Below are 18,834 nucleotides of genomic sequence, written 5' to 3' on the forward strand. Positions count from 1 at the left end.
AGAAGGTTCAATCATATCACCCATTCTAGGCTTAACTTCACACTTTAGAGGGGGACCAACACTATTAGGGTGGCTCTAGTGCCGATTTGAGTCAGGGCTGAGGTGGTATTCAGATAGGTTTTTCAGGCTAAGGTTGCCGACCTCCAGCTGCAAGCAGACAGCTTCAAGATGCTATAATTACAGGGAGCTAGACCATTGGTCCCTTGAGTGTCCTCTCCGTAGGTCAGTTGCAGCAACTCCATACATAGCTAAACACATACCAGCAGCTACACCTACAGTTAGAACTAGAGGCCAAGGCCATAATGGTAAGGGTGGTTATCAAGGTGTACCTAGAGGTTCTTAGGGAAGCAAGGTAGGTGGTCGAGTTGATACACAAGGTAGAGGCGCCCAGGCCCACTTTTATACAGCTCTAGCTAGATCATAGGCTGAGGCATCAGACAATGTGATTACAGGTAAGATTCTTTTATTCTTTCAGCCCACCTCATCTTTATTTAATCCAGGATCTATTTATTCATATATATATCTTTGTATTGTGCCCTCGATTAAGCATCAGTATAGAGCCCTTAGCCGAGACATTGAGTGTTTCAACCTCGGTAGGTGTTTTTTACTAGTAGATTGGGTCTTCAAATCTTGTATGGTGACTATATAGGGATAGTACACTAGGGCTTATCTTATTTTACATGATATGATTGATTTCAATATGATTCTGGGAATGGACTAGTTATTCCCTCATCGTAAAGTCTTGGATTTCTATGACAAGACCGTTATGTTAGCCATACCTAGTATTCTATTAGTGATGTGGCAAGGCTCTTGTAGCCGCATGCTGGTTGGGGGGATTTATTTCATTTAGGCTCAGAGGTTAGTATCTAGCGGGTATTCTGGCTTACTTAGCATATGTTAGATATTTTAGTAGGCATGGACCTATGGTTGATTTAGTACCTATCGCCCAAGAATTTGCAGATATGTTTCCTGTTGATCTACTTGGCCTTTTTCTAGTTCGTGATATTAACTTTTCCATTGATTTAGAGCCGATTACATGTCCTATTTCTATCTCACCGTACCATATATCTCCCACTAAGGTCAAGAAGCTCAACATTAAGCTTTAGGATCTCCTAGGTAAGGGATTTATTCAACCTAGTATATCACCTTGGGGTGCCCCAATCCTATTTATTAAGAAAAAGGATAGTACAATGCAGATGTGTGTTGATTATAAGCAGCTGAATAAGGTGACGATGAAGAATCGACACCCTATGCCTATGATTAATGATATATTTAACTAGATTTAGGGTGTCGTGGTGTTTACTAAAATTGATATTAAATCCGGCTACCACTAGTTGAGGATTAGGGCAGCGGACATCCCTAAGATTGCATTTAGGACTCATTATAGCCATTATGAGTTCCTAGTGATGTCTTCTGGGTTGACTAATGCCCTTGCGACCTTCATGGACTTGATGACTCAGGTATTCAGGACATATTTGGAGTATTTTGTCATAGTCTTCATCAATGATATATTACTATACTCACGAAACCGGTTTAAGCATAAGCAGCATTTGAGGATAGTTCTCTAAACTTTGAGAGATTAGCGGTTTTATGCCCAGTTTTTAAAGTAAGCATTTTGATTTGATTCTTTAGAATTCTTGAGGAAGGTGGTGTCCAAGGATGTTATTATTGTGGATCCAGTGAAGATTGAGGCTATTCGTGATTGGGCCAAGCCTACATCAGTGACTGAGATTCCTAGCTTTATCGTATTGGCAGGGTAATATAGGCCTTTTTCATAATGGATTTTCTACTATATCGGCACCTTTGGCTCAGTTGACTCACCAAGATATTTACTTTGAGTGATTAGAGAAGTGTGAGAGGAGATTTCTGAAGCTCAAAAGAGCTGTTTACCACCGCTCATATATTTACTCTTCTAATTGAGGGCGAGGGCATTATAGTTTATTGTAATTCATCTGGCATTGGATTGCATGTACTAATACAGTGAGGCTAGGTTATTTCTTATACTTTGAAAGCTGCATGAGTGCAATTACCCCACTCATAATTTAGAGTTAGCGGTGGTAGTCTTTGCACTTATGATTTTGAGGCACTATTGGCATGGAGTTTAATGCGAGATCTATACTAATCACAAGAGCCTTCAGTACATCATGAATTAGCAGGATCTTAATTGGAGGTAGAGCCATTGAATTGAGCTCCTAAAGGACTATAACCTATTTATTCTCTACAATCCGAGCAAGGTGAATGTAGTAGTAGATGCTTTGAGTCGGAAGGCAATGAGTATTGGTAGTCTAGCCTTTCTTTATACTTTGTAGAGACCTTTAGCTTTGAACATCCAGTCCTTAGCTAACAAGATGATTTGGCTTGATATCTATAATTCCCAGAGTGTGCTAGCTTATGTGGTAGCTCAGTCATCCCTATTGGACCAAATTTGCAGTTGTCAGTTTATAGATGAGGATTTAGTTGCTCTTCAATATCGGGTTTTAGGAGGTGCTGACGGTCAGGCTACTTTAGATCTAGATAGGGTATTGAGGTTCGATGGTCATCTCTATGTTCCGAGAGTTGGGACCTTAATCTAATTGATCTTTAGCGAGGCCCATAGTTCTAGATATTCTATCCTTTTAGGCATTGCTAAGATGTATCATGACTTGAGGAAACATAAATAGTGGAGTAACATGAGGAGAGATATTTCAGACTATGTGTTACGTTGTTTTAGTTGTCAGTAGGTTAAGGCCTAATATTTGAGGTCCGGTTGCCAGCTTCAAAGATTACCTATTTCTAAGTTGAAGTGGGAGAGTGTCAACATGGACTTCATTGTGGGGTTTCCTCACACTTCTAGAGGTATTGATAGTATTTGGGTAATCGTTGATTGATTGACCAAGTTATCACACTTCCTTTTATGTTCTTACTTCCTACATTATTGAGATATTAGCCCGTATCTACATTTGGGAGGTAGGTTATCTTCACAATTTGCCCATTTCTATTATTTCATATTGGGCTCATAATACACATCAAACTTTTGGAGGAATTTTCAATAGGAGTTGGTACCCGTGTCGACCTTAGGCATTATCGCTTTTCACTTAGTTAGGGTTAGTTTACACAGCCCAGGCCATGTGATAGAGACTTGATCCAGGAGGCTTTAGATCATGTGAGGGTGATCAGGATAGGCTCAAGACAACTCAAAGTAGGCACCAGAGTTATGTAGATCATAGGCGTTGGCTGCTGAGATTAGGTGTTGGTGACTGAGTATTCCTCATGTATCACCCATAAAGGGCATGATGAGATTTGGGAGGTGGAGATAGCTTAACCATAGATATATTGGCCTTTTTGAGATTTTGAGAACAGTTGGTGAGGTTGCCTATGAGTTTTTTTTCCCTTGGCCTTTTCAGCTATGCACCTAGTTTTCTATGTTTTGATGTTGTGCTGGTATATTCTAGAAGATTCTCAATTTCTCCTATATAATTCGATTCAATTAGATGATCGTCTAAGTTAAATTGAGGAGCTAGTTGCTATTTTGGGCAGAGATGTCAGACAATTGCAATCCAAATCCATTTGTGTGGTTAAGGTCCATTTGAGACACTCTCTGGTTGAGGAGGCTAATTGGGAGACCGAGCAGGAGATGCTAGAGCAGTTCCCTGGTTTGTTTGAGCCTTCAGGTACTTCTTGACTCTTACTTTCATGGATGAAAGTTCTTTTAGTAGTGGGTGTTATAATAACCCTCTAGATTATTTTTGAATTAAAGCATTCATTTCATTGTTTAGAGCATTCCTATAGTGATCATATGTCATTTATGACTTGCTTAATTGACTATTTGGTAACCTGGTGGTTTACTTTGGTTTTAGGCATATTTTCCTATTTAGAGCTTTTACAACTTAGAAAGTGAATTTTGGTCATTACTTTAGGCGAACAAACTAAGAACGGGATTTTGATAGTTCCATTAGCTCCGAAATGGCCCAATTAGGCTTGTAGAATAGTTGTAGAAGTATCGAGGCAATAAGTATGAGTTTGGGGCCATTTGGCGCTTTAACCTTTAAAATTTGGCTTAAGGTTGACTTTAGTCAATATTCTTGGAAAAAACGCTCGGATGGAAATTTTATTAGCATGGTAAGCTTTGAAATGTCGAGTCTTGTCTAGAATGACCCTTCGTTCGATTCCTAAGGCTTCGGGTCTAATATTGAGGCTTGTTGTGGAAATGGGCTATATATACACTTGGGTGTGGGACCCATTTTTCCTTAAGATGACCTCGTATGGGAATTTGGAATCATACATTGAGTCTGAAATATCGAATTTGGTGGGGTAGCATATCATGGTTGCGCATGCGGGATGCTAAACGAATTTCGAGCATCCCATCAAAACTTTAGACTTGGCCAAAAACGTTTTTACAGCACTTTTCAAGTGCAGACCACCCAAGGCCTTAGCGTTTGTTAGTCCAGTGGGTCGAGTTCACAAAGCTTTAGTCTTAAAGCCTTTGCGTTCATGAGGGGTCCTCTTCAACCGCGAAGGTCAGGTAGATTGAGTCACCGCAATTGTGAGACTTCCTCTACGATTTCAAAGAGGAGTTTTTAAGGGTCCCACGATTGCAAGTCTAAGTCTCTTCAATCGCAAAGAGCAAAAGTGTCTGGTCTCTTAAATAAAAACCAGATGTGAACCAACTCTTCTCCAAACCTTCAAACAATCATATCTCCCTCATTTTTTGTCCAAATTACATAATTCAAAGGCTAGATTCTGAGGAATTGTTGGGAGAACGCATTAGGGACTTTAAAAGGTGTTGGTGGAATCATATTTGAGATAAAATCGTGCTAATAAATGTTGCTATTGATGTGATTTTAAGCTTAAATTATGATATTATTGTATGTTGTTTTGGGCTAATTCGAGCCACAAATTGTGTTCCATTTTTGAACAAAAGTTTGGGGTAGTGTATAAGGCTATTTTAGGGAGTTAATTCTAGAATTTCAGGAGCGGGTCCCACATTCCCATTTTTTTACTCTAAAATTGGTCCGCCTTTGAATTTGTTAATTTTAGTGTAAAAACAACGGTGTTAACGTTGTGATTCTATTTATGATAGAGTGGCATCCTTCTAACGACGTACAGAATGAAAAAGGTCTAGTTACTTAATTTGGTGCACGCGTGGTTTGCTTAAAGTTAGGCTACGGGTTTTTCCCTTCTTAGACTGAGCATGTTCTAGCATTTATATGATGATTTGATTGAAGTTGGGGGTATTTGGAGGTTGATCATGCTAAATTTATTGAAAATATGACTTAGGCTCTATTTTTGGGACATTCGAGTTGTTGAAGCATATTTCCTATTACTGTTGATCATCCGTACCTTATGATGGGTATTATTTTTATGGTGTATGTCTCTGGAAGCATGTTTGGACTTAGTCTAGGCTTAGACTAGTGATTTCCATAGACTTGCGTATTTTTTTTTGTCGTTAGGCCTTGGAACTTCTCTAATGTGTCTTTGCATAGCTTAGCTCCCTAGAGACTTATATAGAAGACTCAAGTCTGATAGTCTGATCCTTTTCTAAGCAGTGACACAAATTTTAGAACCGTACATGTATTACTCCCTGATTTCATCGGTCCCGTATCACCATACTCTTGGTTCTGGAAGTCTATTCATTTATTCTAGTTGGAGTTGGTTTGGGCTTGAGTTATTTATTGATGGCACTCAGACTGGGGGTATTCCCCATGATTCTCAATTAGCCGTTGATCCTAATTCTGACCGACTCGCCTCTATTCATAGTTCAAGTCCCCAAATCACTCCACCGAAAGCAGTTCAAGTCCTTACCTTTGTATTATAGCCTCAGTTTAGGACCATGGTTTCACTTAGCAGTGGTTCAAGTCCACCACTTCTTACATCCTTGGCTCATGTCCATATCTACTTTTTAGCCTTGGTTCAAGTTCAGAGCTACTATTACCTCATTTGAAGTTCTTGGTTATATTTACACATGGTTCAAGTCCACGATTATCCTTATCATATGTTTAAGTCCTTGGTTATTCCAACTCTTGGTTCACATCCCTGATCCTTTTAAATTGATTTAGTTAAATCCTTAACCCATTTATGCTTTGGCTTCTAAGCTTCAGGCTCTTGGAATGGTTCGGTTCAAGTTCATGGGAAATTGTGATACTACTGGTACTACATTAAATTTCATTATTTCATTTCAATTGTCCTTGCCCCTGAAGAGCTTATGGGAGTCAGTTCAGGTTATTACCTTTAAACCTGTGCAAGAGCGTACTCATTGGGTTTATAGGAGCCTAGCGGATGTAATTAGCTTCTCTCTTTTTCTTTGTGTGTGAGTACGCTTGTGTACACACATATTTTATTTCTTTGTTCCTTGCTCTAGTTGTATTTTAGTTTCCCACATTTTCGATTTCTTATGCTTTTCTTGCTCTGTCATCCTAAGATGCCTAGTAGGTACCTGTTGTTTTGGTACTCATATTAAACTCTGCATCTTTTTTCTTGATGCAAGTCTAAGCACCACCTAACAACATTGATCTAGGTCTAGTTGTAGTCTTAATTGGAGTAGAAGGTGAGCACACAATGTTCTGGATTTATCCATCTCCCTCTTTAAATATTTATGACTTGTGTTTTTCTTTTTGAGATAGTATTATTTCTGTTGTCCTTTTTTGGGACTTGTACACATTTTGTTAGTAGCTTTGTACATGTGACTTTCAGGTTTTAGGAGGGATCTTTTATTTGTGTATATATTTTTTGTTTACTTTCGCCCGTTCATTAGTGTTTCTGTTATTTTATTATTTTTTTATTTTAAATGTTATTCTTCTAGCTTTATATCCCATTACTTACAGTTCTAGGATAGCAGTTGACTTGCCTACTAGTGGGACATAGTAGGCACCGTCATGATTCGAGGATTCAGGTTGTGACACTAGTATCCTTACACTGGCCTCAGATGAAGGAATAGGAGCAAATTCACTGTCCGGGATAGGGACCTACACAAGTCTAGATAACAAGGAGTGATTACCAAACAACACGGTACTCAACAATCTAACTAATAAATCCAAGTAAATCTAACAGTACTATAACTCCTTTCCTCTTAACCAAACCTCATCAAATACAACCTGCACAGAAATCAATTCAATTTACTCTACAAAGTTCATATAGCACATAGATCAAGAATAGCTCAATAATGTCACCAAATAAGTCATATCAGTTCCAAATAGATCAATGACAAAGACACAAGGGACATATACATAACTTCATGTTGACATGTAAGATGCAATGCAATGCAATGAGATGACACGTAGAGTGAGGCATGTTTTTCCTAATAATACACATCTACTATATAACAGACGGAACCTATGGGGCCACACAAGTACCATGTACCAGCCACAAACGTGCAGCCCAATCCCTTATCTTTTAAATATGATTCTGCCACGAACATGCGGCTCGATCCCTATTTCCTCTTAATAGTAATCTGCTAAAACCATATCCCATCAGCATAAGTATCAATTCACCAGAAACATTTTCTATCGACATAAGTATCAGTCTAGTCTCATCATAGTGTTCTAGAACCAACGCAAATAACTATGTTCACATAAATAATGAGAGAATGATAGTGTTTATAGTCACAACGCAATTCATATCAGTGCAATTCACTTCACGCTATCAATAGTATATCAACATCAACAAGTACATCATTTACATTATTATCAGTGATCAAGTTTCCATTTCATTAAATCTTTATCACATTGAAGATCAATTGGTGAGCAAGTATATCCAAGTCAATTCCCCTAATCAATAATGAGTAAACAATAATTTCATCTATTTCATAATCACATTTATGCTATTATAGCTTTTCATCAAGTTCATGCCAAGTATAGGTATATGAGTTCACATTTCCGATCAAAATCATAGCACACACATTGTTATTTTATTTCCCTAATATTTCACTAAGCACAACTCATATGATTATCATCCCAACATTATTCCTGCTACTCCCTAACACTTATACAAAAGCAAGTTCAACAAATCTACAAGATTTATGGGGTTTTAGACATTGAATTGCCTTAATAGATATTAGATTAATCAAGTATTTGAGTTTTTCCCTTCTGAATAGCCTCCTACTCACCATAATTTAGCTAAATTATTATTCACAATCAAGATATGGAACTATGGATACAAACATCATGAAATCCGGGCAAAAGGGTCAAAATGGCTCCAAAAGACAATTCCAAAAATAGGGTTTAAATCCAGAAATTTTTGGAAAATGATCCTGAAATCCTTAGAAATTTATTAGAGAAAACCATTTCAAAAATAAAGTTCAGAAAAAGCCCACAATCATCATTTTAATAAGTTTGAAGTTCTTGAATAAAATCCCCAAAATGTGGGATCCAAAACCCTTAATACAAAGTCAAAATCATGATATAATGGATGGGTAATGTAGATTTTAGGTTAAGAACACTTGCCCAATCAAATGGCCTCTAAAAATCAATTTATAAATCTCCTAATTGAGTTCTTAAAATCTGAAAATTGAGAAATGGACCAAACCCCCATCTAAAACCTATATGATGTAGCAAAAGCGACACAAGAGTCGCTTCTGAGGCCGTCACTTTTGTAACCATAGGGTCACTTAAGTGAAGCTCGCAAAAGACACCCCCTTCTCTTTTGTGAGGTGTCTCTGAAAAAGCGACACACCTTTTGAAAAAGTGAAGGCACTAGAACAAACGAATTTCAGAAATTTAAACAAAGTCATAAAGTCTCTGAATCGACCATCGGGATTCATTTGGAAGATGCACAAAAAATTCATATATGCTACCATACTAAATATGACATTTCGGACTCAATTAAACTGTCAAAATTTAAATTCGAGGTATCTATTATCCGAAATGCAACAAGTCGCAACTAAACTAACTCTAAGCCTAAAATAGACCAAAACACCCTCAAAGCTTCAAAACAATACACATGAACTCTCCCGAGGCCTAAAAGCATCCCTTGAATCCAGTAGAGTCATCGGAATTGAATTCTGAGAAACTGGACTCTAAATGTTGACCAAAGTCAACTCTAAACTCAAAAATTGAAACTTAGAACCTCAAATCGTTGATATTAATCTGAACTGTCAACTCTTTTAGACGAAATTTTACATTCTGAAGCTGATGGAATCAACCAAATTCCATTCCGAGACTCAAAAATCAAAATGACACTGAATACCACTATTTCACAACTTAAGTTTTCAGAACTCAATGTTTTCCAAAATCTCAACTTTTTATAGAATTTCACAAAACCAACTTCGAATACCGATCAAACATGACTCAAGGTAACTACTGAGATGGGTAAAATTGTTGTTTTTTAAAAATTACCAAAAATAACCTCCAAGGTCATTACATCATCCACTACTAAAAAATATGTTCTTCCTCTAAAATAAAGTAAAAAAGAAAGTACCTAGAACCTCAAAAAGTTGTGGATAACGGGAACATATGTCATCCTTTGACTCCCAAGTTGCCTCACCAACTGAATGGTATCTCCATTGTACATTCACTGAAGCAATCTCCTTGGTCCTAAGCTTATGATACTGCCTATCCAGAATGTCTATAGGCTCCTTCTCAAATGTCAAATTTGGACCCAACTCTACCAAATCAAGGGAGATCACATAGGACTCATCTGGAACATACTTTCAAAGCATGAAAACAAAATGTACTGTAGAGAAGCTAGGTGCTAAAGCAATCTGTAATCCACTTCATCCACTCTCCCCAAAATCTTAAATAGGCCAATGAACCGAGGGCTAAGTTTTCCCCTCTTCACAAACTGTATCACACCATTCATGGGTAACACTTGGAGCCAAACATGATCCTTTTCCATGAACTCCAATGATCTAACTCTTCTGTATATAGAACTCTTTTACCTACTCTGGGATGTAAAGATCCTATCCCGAATCATATGAACCTTCTCCACGGTATCTCTAAGCAATTTTGTGTCTAAGCAGTCCATCTTAGCTAAATCAAACCATGTAATAGGAAATTGATATCTCCTACCATACAACACCTCGAATGGGGCAATCTAAATATTGGAGTGATAATTGTTGTTGTAGGTAAACTCCTCTAAGGGGAAATGTTGAACCCACCTAGAACCAAAAAATAAAACACAGGCTCAAAGCATATCCTCCGAAACCAGAATCGTCCGCTTAGACTATCCATCAGTTTGTAGATAAAAAGTTGTACTCATATCAAGCCTAGTACCAAATTCATGTGGTAATACCCTCCAAAAAAGTAAAGTAAACAACAAACCCCATCAGAAACAATAGATACATGAACCTTATGAAGCCGAACAATATGAATAATATAATTAGGCAAGATTCTCTATCATATACATCACCCTAACAAGAATGAAATGGGAAGACTTGGTTAGTTTGTCAACAACTACCCAAATGGAATTTAACCTCCATGGAGGTAGGCAAGTTCACAATAAAGTCCATGGTGATTCACTCCCACTTCAAAGTAGGAATGGGCTTCCTTTGAGTCTCACCTCTAGGCCGCTGGTGCTCACACTTGATTGTTGATAGGCCAAACACTTGGAAAGAAACTCGGCGATGTCCTTCTTTATCCCACACCACCAGTAAGGTTGGATACGGTCATGATACATATTTGTCGCACCTAAATGAATAGATTACCAAGAACAATAAGCTTCATCTAGAATCAAACCTATCAAATCACCAACCTTGAACATACAAATCTTTCCCTCGATCCTCAAAATACCATTCAAATCAAGTCTAGCCTCCTTAGCTTCACCCCTCAACACCTTATCTCAGATAAGACATAACTTCTCATCATCAAATTATCACTCCTGAATCTGCTCAACCAATGAAGAGCGAGCCTCAATGAAAGCAATAAAATATCCACTCTCATCAGAAACCCCCAATAGGATAAAAATGTTGGCTAGCCTCTGAACATCCTTAGACAAAAGACTCCTTTCAATACTAATCATGATGAGACTCCCCATACTAGAAGCCTTCCTACGCAAAGCATCGTCAACCACAATGGCATTCCCTAGATGATGAAAGATAGTCATTTCATAGTCCTTCAGTAGCTCATACCATCTATTTATTGACTAGACTGAATCAGAAGTTAGTAGACTTCTATTTGTACCATGAGTGTGACGCGAGCTTCCAAAAGTTCATGACTTTATTGACTATAGCTCATATTTTGACCTTACCTAAGAATCCCTGTAATAAGGGTCTGTAATAACCATCCAAACCCACAAAAATCTGAATCTTGGTATGGAAAGTAGGCCAAGTCAAGCCTCTAACTGCCATAATCTTGGCAGGATCTACCCTAATACATCCTTGGACACCATGTGTCCTGAAAATGCCATAGAATCAAGCCAAAACTCACATTTGGGAAACTTTGCATACATCTTTTGAAGCACTAACCTCAAATGGCAAACATGATCCTTCTCTGTCATGCAATACACCAAGATATCATAAATAAAAACAATCACAAAAGAGTCTAAATATGGATGAAACACCCCGTTCATCAACTTTATAAACGTAGTTGCAGTGTTAGTCAATCGAAAAGACATAACCAAAAACTCATAATGTTCATAACGGGTCTAGAAAGCAGCCTTGGGAATATTCAATGGCTTAATCCTCAACTAATAATAGCCATATCTCTAGTCAATCTTGGAAAACAAAGTCGCTCCCTAAAATTGATCCAAAAAATCATCAATACGGGGAGAAGGATATTTGTTCTTGATAGTCACCTTGTTCAAATGTCTATAATCAATAGACATCCTCACAGACCCATTCTTCTTCTTCACAAATAAAACTTGAGCACACCTACACACTAGGGCAAATAAACCCTTTGTTCAATAATTTCTGCAATTGATTCTTCAACTCCTTTAACTCAGCTTGATCCATGCAATATGGAGGGATAGAGATGGGCTTAGTTCTCGGCTCTAAGTTAATAGCAAAGTCAATATCCCTATCTGGAGGAAATCCCAAAATATTAGTAGGGAACACATCAGCAAACTCCTTAACCATGGGAATAGAATCCATAGGAGGTGACTCAATACTATTATCCCAAATAAAAGTCAGATATGACATACACACTCTATCAATAAACCTTTGAGCATGCATATATGAGATGACCTTACTAGGATAAGAACCACTACCTCCACTCGATCCTCGGGGCACTATTTATCGCTAAGGTAACTATCTTAGCATAGCAATCAAGAATAGCATGATAAGGAGAAAGCCTATCCATACTAAATATCATATAAAAGTCTACCAACCCCAGAATAATCATATCTACCAATCTACCACTAAAGGCCAACCCATGGGTGTAGAAACATGAATAAGCACAAGATTGCAATCACAAGTCAAATCAAATTTAGATGCAAAATACATAGACACATAAAAGAATGTAGATCCAAGATCAAATAACATAGATGTAGGTCAATGGCAAACTGGGATAATACCTATAATAACTGCATCAGAAGCCTTAGCCTCGGGTCTCCCTAAAAGAGTATAGCCCTAAGCTTTCCTACCACCACTAACCTAAATTGTACATCTACCTTGCAGAACAACAACACCACTACTAGAGGCTTTACCACCTCTACCTGGCTAACCCCTACCCTGACCTCACGTTAGAGCCGAATCTCTCTCTAGAGCCATTTCATAAATGCGTTAGGAACTAATTGAGCCTATATAGGGCACTGTAGTATCAGCTGACTCGAATCCCCACAACTATAACAAAATCTTGGGTAGGAGAACTACTACGATGAAATCGATGGAATGGCTTAACCACATTAGTTAGAACTATGGTACCTTCAAGATAACTATCCACCCTTGACCGATGGCACAAAAACATGAACGGGTCTTTGGCATTAAATGAACTACCACCTTTGTGCACACCTCCACCTCTAGACTAGGTACCTAAAAACTAACCACTAGAACGGGTCCTCTTGGGGTCCCCAAAATCCACTCTCACCATCAACTTTGCCTCCTTGGTGGTGCTCACTATTGACTAAAAAGAAGCCCTCACGGGTCGATCTAAACATATATGATTGAATAGTGAATATCAATCCCCTCACAAATATGCATACCCTCTCTTCCAAATCAAGGATCAATGCCATGGCATATCTAGAAAACTGGCTGCATCGTGCCTCATACTTGGAAATGAACATACTACCTTGGGTAAAATACTTAAATCTCAACATGCTCTCCTTACATATGCTCCATGGAATGAAGCAATCCTCATAAGCACTAGCAAAAACACCACACTCTACTAGAGGAGATCCTACTGGTCTAGACCTCATGAATGTCCTTCACCACTCTAGTTGACCCACAGAGCTAGAAGTGAGATGATATGAACATCTCGGGCATCAACCATCCTTGCTTCCTTAAGCATCTCATGGTTCAGTATCAATGACTCATGAGCATCCTCGCTTCTACCACCGTAAGATTAGGATGGTTTTATCTTTTAAAACCTCTCATAACACTGCTGATCGGCTACTGTTATGACCTTATATAGAGAAACCTACACACCGACAGATGGTTTGAAAAGTAATAGTGGATGACCCACCTGATCCTGAACAATTGGAACTTGATGCAGCTTTAGTGTCCGTGCCCTTACTCTAGTCTGTGAGCCCTATGGCATGCCTGAAATACCCTAAGTAAAACTCTCCTACATACCCAACATCCTCAATAAGGTCTCTAAAATAATGGTGATGTGAATCCCTAAGGAACTTGGTTCTCACTAACCTCAACATGTGGCTTTGGGGAAACTTCTCTAGCACAACCTCGAGTTGGTGCCGCTCCTTGGGTACAACCTCTACCTTAGGCTCTACTGCTACCCCTACTTGGGGTTTCAACAACTGCCTTGGGGACTGTCTCTCTTATATATATAGCTGAAGCACTTGTCGTCAGCATCTACTAAAACAACACATGACACTTAACACTAAAGCTAACAAACACGCACGATAACAAAGAAACAATAAAGGAGGTTTCCTAACAATCTTCATAACCTCTTAAAGATAAGTATAGACATCTCCATACAGATCTTCAAGACTCTACTTAGACTTAGCCTGTACACATAAAACATATGAACCTAGGGCTCTGATACTATTTTTCATGACTCAAATCTAGGTGTGATGAAAATTATCCTTTTCCACTGGACAAGTCAACCTAAAACTAACATTTCATAAAATACTACGAAAACTGTCCAAAAAAATAGATAAATATATAAAAGAAGAAGTCTTAGTCAACTACAATACCACCGAAGGACTGGTTGTCGCATGTACAAGCCTCTAATATAACCAAAATACAATAAATATAAGTCTCAATATCTTTTTCACTCGAATAGAATAAAGCATAACAAAAGGAAATAAAGAGATCACCAGCATCTCTACTTCTCTAGTATCCTCACACTGGCCTCGGATGAAGGAATGTGAACAAAGTCACTGTCCGAGCTTGAGACCTACATAAGTTTAGGCAACAAGGAGTGAGTATCAAATAATATAGTACTCAACAATAGAACTAATAAATCCAAGTAAATCTAATAGGTATGTCATGACCCGACCTAGGTCCTAGTCGTAACACGGCGATCGAAACTCCGAAGGACTCGAACCAAACCTCTTGTACATATCATAAGCATACACAAGGTAAAATAGAAGTGGAAAAATCATAAGAGAGTCTAAACTATGAATAGTAAATAAAGAATGTCATATGACAACATAGACTCAAAACATTTGTTCAACTATATGCCTCTACTCATGAATATAGGCTGGGGCTAAGACATATCCCTAGCTCACCCTCAATATGAAATATAACAAAAGTCTTTGGAAATAGTAACTAACTCAACAACTAGTCCCTAATAAATAAGGAATCACCACAAACACCATTGAATAAGGAAGCTTAACTAGCCATGTAGATGAGTGTGACTTCAACCTCAACCCCTATATTATGAGACAATATAGGAAAAAGTATGCATTAGTACATTGGAATGTACTAAGTATGAGAGCGTGAGATGCAACATAAATCATGGAATGCAAAGTTCAAGTAAGACACATGATAAGATGGGACAAGTAAATTCATGAGAAAATCATATTGACCAAAGCATTTTAAAAGCACAACTTCAAAATCATAGCATACTTAAGAGATCATACATATGTGGGATAGGAACCATAACAAAAAAAAGTACCATGCGAGCTATAACATGGAATCCCATTTTCTCCCCATATAATACAGAGAAGGGGAATCTACTTGCATAAATAGACTCTACCCCGCTAGGTGGGTCATACATACGCTATAAATGGATCCAATAGGCCATGAAGGAAACCTATGGTGGCACGTAGTTTATGAGACATGAGGTTGGTACTAGAGTTTTTGGTAGGGCCCCCACCTCAAGTCCACTCGGTGCTAAGTCAAATCTCATAAAATACATACATAACATAAAATCATAATTACATATATCATGGTCATGATCATAGGTTTGAAATCGTAGAGTAGCTCATTTTCATAATATTTTTGTAATGTGAGAATTGTCCTTTCATCATTACAATCATATTTGCATAATTCATATAGATAGGCCTTAGGTCACCACATAGGGCCCTAAGTCACCTTTTAGGCCTTAGGTCATCACATAGGGCCCTAAGTCACTTCATAACTTGCATGAAATTCATACCTTGAACTTAGAGTAAAACTCAATTGCATAGTCAATTGACTTTTAAAATCATGTAATTCAATTGAAATCATGCATGATCATAAACTTTATATCATCCCATACATAATTCATATATATAATATCCTTTGGAAGTATAATTCAAAATACTCATAATTTACATCATGAACCCTAAAGATCAAAATAGGAGAATTCATGGGAAAACTCTTCAATTAAATCTAATAACCATCAATTTATAAAAAAAATAGACTCATGATCATATTTTGAATCATAATTCATGCAATAGAAATAGAGATCATAAAACCCATAAAATATCATACTTTAATTTAATAGAAAACCTTGAGAAATTAATTGGGCTTCATGGATGAAAGAATCCATGTATCAATACCCACATATCTTAAGTGAGAACACCAATTAATTTGGAAGAACTTGAGAGTTTTGATGGAGAGCTTGAGTGAATTTACTTGAAGTCTTCAATGGAGCCCTTGAGAGTCTTTTGTAGAGAGAGAAATATTTGAGTAGGTGACTTATAGAAGAATGAATAGAATTAGGGATTTAGGTTAATTTATAGAGTTGAATTAGGTTCTAATATAAGATGGCATATACACCATTTTAGAAGGTCAAATAAGATGCAATGCAATGCAATATGATGTCACATCTAGTGATGCTTGTCTTTCCTAAAAATACATATCTGGTATATAACACATCAAAACCCATTGGGGTAGCACAAGGATCATGTACCTACCATGGACGTATGGCCCAATACCTTCTCTCTCATAGATAATTCTGCCATGGATGTTTGGCTCGATCCCTATTTTCTATCAATATGATTCCTTCAAACCATATCCCATCGACATAATTATCAATCCACTAGAACTATTTCCTATCAGCATACCTATCATTCTAGTCTTATCATAGCTCTCTAGAACCAATGCAAATAAGCACATTCACATAAATAATGAGAGAATCATAGTGTTCAAAGTCACAACGCAATTCATAACAATGCAATTCATATTACACTATCAATAATATATCAACATCAACAAGTACATCATTATCAGTCATCAAGTCTCCATTTTATTACCCTTTTATCATATTTAGGATCAATTGGTGAGAAAGTATATCCAAGTCAATTCATATAATCAACAATGATCAAATGACAATTTTATCTATTTCATAATCACATTTAGGCTATTATAGCTTTTTATCAAGTTTATGCCAAGTAAAGGAGTTCAAATTTTTGATCAACATCATAGCATACACGTAGTTCTTTTATTACCCAAATATTTCATTAAGAAAACCTCATATGATTATGATCCCAACATTGTTTCTGTTACTCCCTAACACATATACGAAAGCAAGTTCAAGTAATCTACAATATTTACGGGGTTTTACACGTTGATTTGCCTTAATAATTATCTAATCAATCAAGTAGTTGATCCTTTCCCTTCCGAATAGCCTCCAACTCACCACAATCTAGTTTATTTAAGATTCACAATCAAGATACAGAACTAAAGACAAAAAAATCATGAAATTTGGAAAAAAGGGTCAAAATAGCTCAAAAGTCATGATTGAGTTTAGTGGGAACCAAGTTCCTCAGAGATTTGCGTCACCATTATTTTAGAGACCTTATTGAGGATGTTGGGTATGTAGGAGAGTTTTACTTAGGGTGTTGTAGGCATGCCACAGGGCTCACAGACAAGAGTAAGGGCACAGATACAAAAGCTGCATCAAGTTCTAGTTGTTCAAGATCAGGTGGGTCATCCACTATTGATTTCCGAACCATCTTTTGGTGTGTAGGTTTCTCTAGGTAGGGTCATGATAGTAGCCAATCAGTAGTTTTATCAGAGGTTTCAGAAGACAAAACCACCCTAATCATAGGGTGGTAGAAAAGAGGATGCTCATGAGATCTTGATACTGAACCATGAGATGCTTGATGCAGCAAGCATGGTTGATGCTCGAGATGTTCATATCATTGCACTTCTAGCGTTGTGGGTCAGCTAGAGTGGTAGAGGACATTCATGATGTCTAGACTAGTAGGATCTCCTCTAGTAGAGTGTGGTGTTTTTGCTAGTGCTTATAAGGATTGATTCATTCCATGAAGCATACATAAGGAGAGTAGGTTGAGATTTAAGTGTTTTACCCATGGTAGTATGTCCATTGCCAAGTATGAGGAACAATGCAGCCAGTTGTATATATATGAAATGGAATTGATCCTTGATTAGGAGTATTAAGGTCGAGGAGGTTAAGAGTGTCGTTCGTAGGATGCGCTGAGGAAGAGCAACAGGACCTGACGAGATTCCTGGGGAATTTTGGAAGAGCACGAGCTCGGTAGGTTTGGAGTGGTTGACTAGATTATTTAATGTAATCTTTAAAACGGCAATGATGCCCGAAGAATGGAGGTCGAGCATAATGATCCCTCTATACAAAAACAAAGGGGATATCCAGAGTTGCAACAACTATAGAGGTATTAAGCTACTAAGCCATACTATGAAACTGTGGGAAAGAGTGGTAGAGATGAGGGTGAGGAGAGACGTGTCTATTTCAGAGAACTAGTTTGGATTTATGCCGGGATGCTCAACTACAGAAGCCATCCATCTTATGAGGAGACTCGTGGAGCAGCATAGGGAGAGGAAGAGGGACTTGCATATGGTATTCATCGACCTAGAAAAGCCTTATGACAAAGTCCCAAGAGAAATACTATGGACATGTTTGGAGGCTAAAGGTGTACCTATGGCATACATTAGGGTGATCAAGGACATGTACGAGGGAGCCAAAACCAGGGTAAGGACAGTAGGAGGGGACTCAGAGCAATTTCCAGTGGTGATGGGGTTGCATCAAGGATCAGCTCTTAGTCCTTTTCTATTTGCCTTGGTGATAGATGGATTGACGCGACAAATTCAAGGTGCGGTGCCATGGTGTATGCTTTTCGCAGATGACATAGTTCTGATCGATGAGACTCGCCGCGGAGTTAACGATAAGTTGGAGGATTGGAGACATACCTTGGAGTCTAAAGGGTTTAAGTTGAGTAGGACAAAGACAGAGTACTTAGAGTGCAAGTTCAGTGAGACACCTCAGGAGGTTGGCGTTGAAGTTAGGCTTGGTGCTCAGGTCATCCAAAAGAGAAGTAGTTGCAAGTATCTTGGGTCTATCATGCAAGGCAGCGGGGAGATTGACGATGATGTCACACATCGTATTGGGGTAGGGTGGA

The sequence above is a fragment of the Solanum dulcamara genome, chromosome 10 (assembly GCF_947179165.1).
Source record: "Solanum dulcamara chromosome 10, daSolDulc1.2, whole genome shotgun sequence".
NCBI classification, from domain to species: Eukaryota; Viridiplantae; Streptophyta; class Magnoliopsida; order Solanales; family Solanaceae; genus Solanum; species Solanum dulcamara.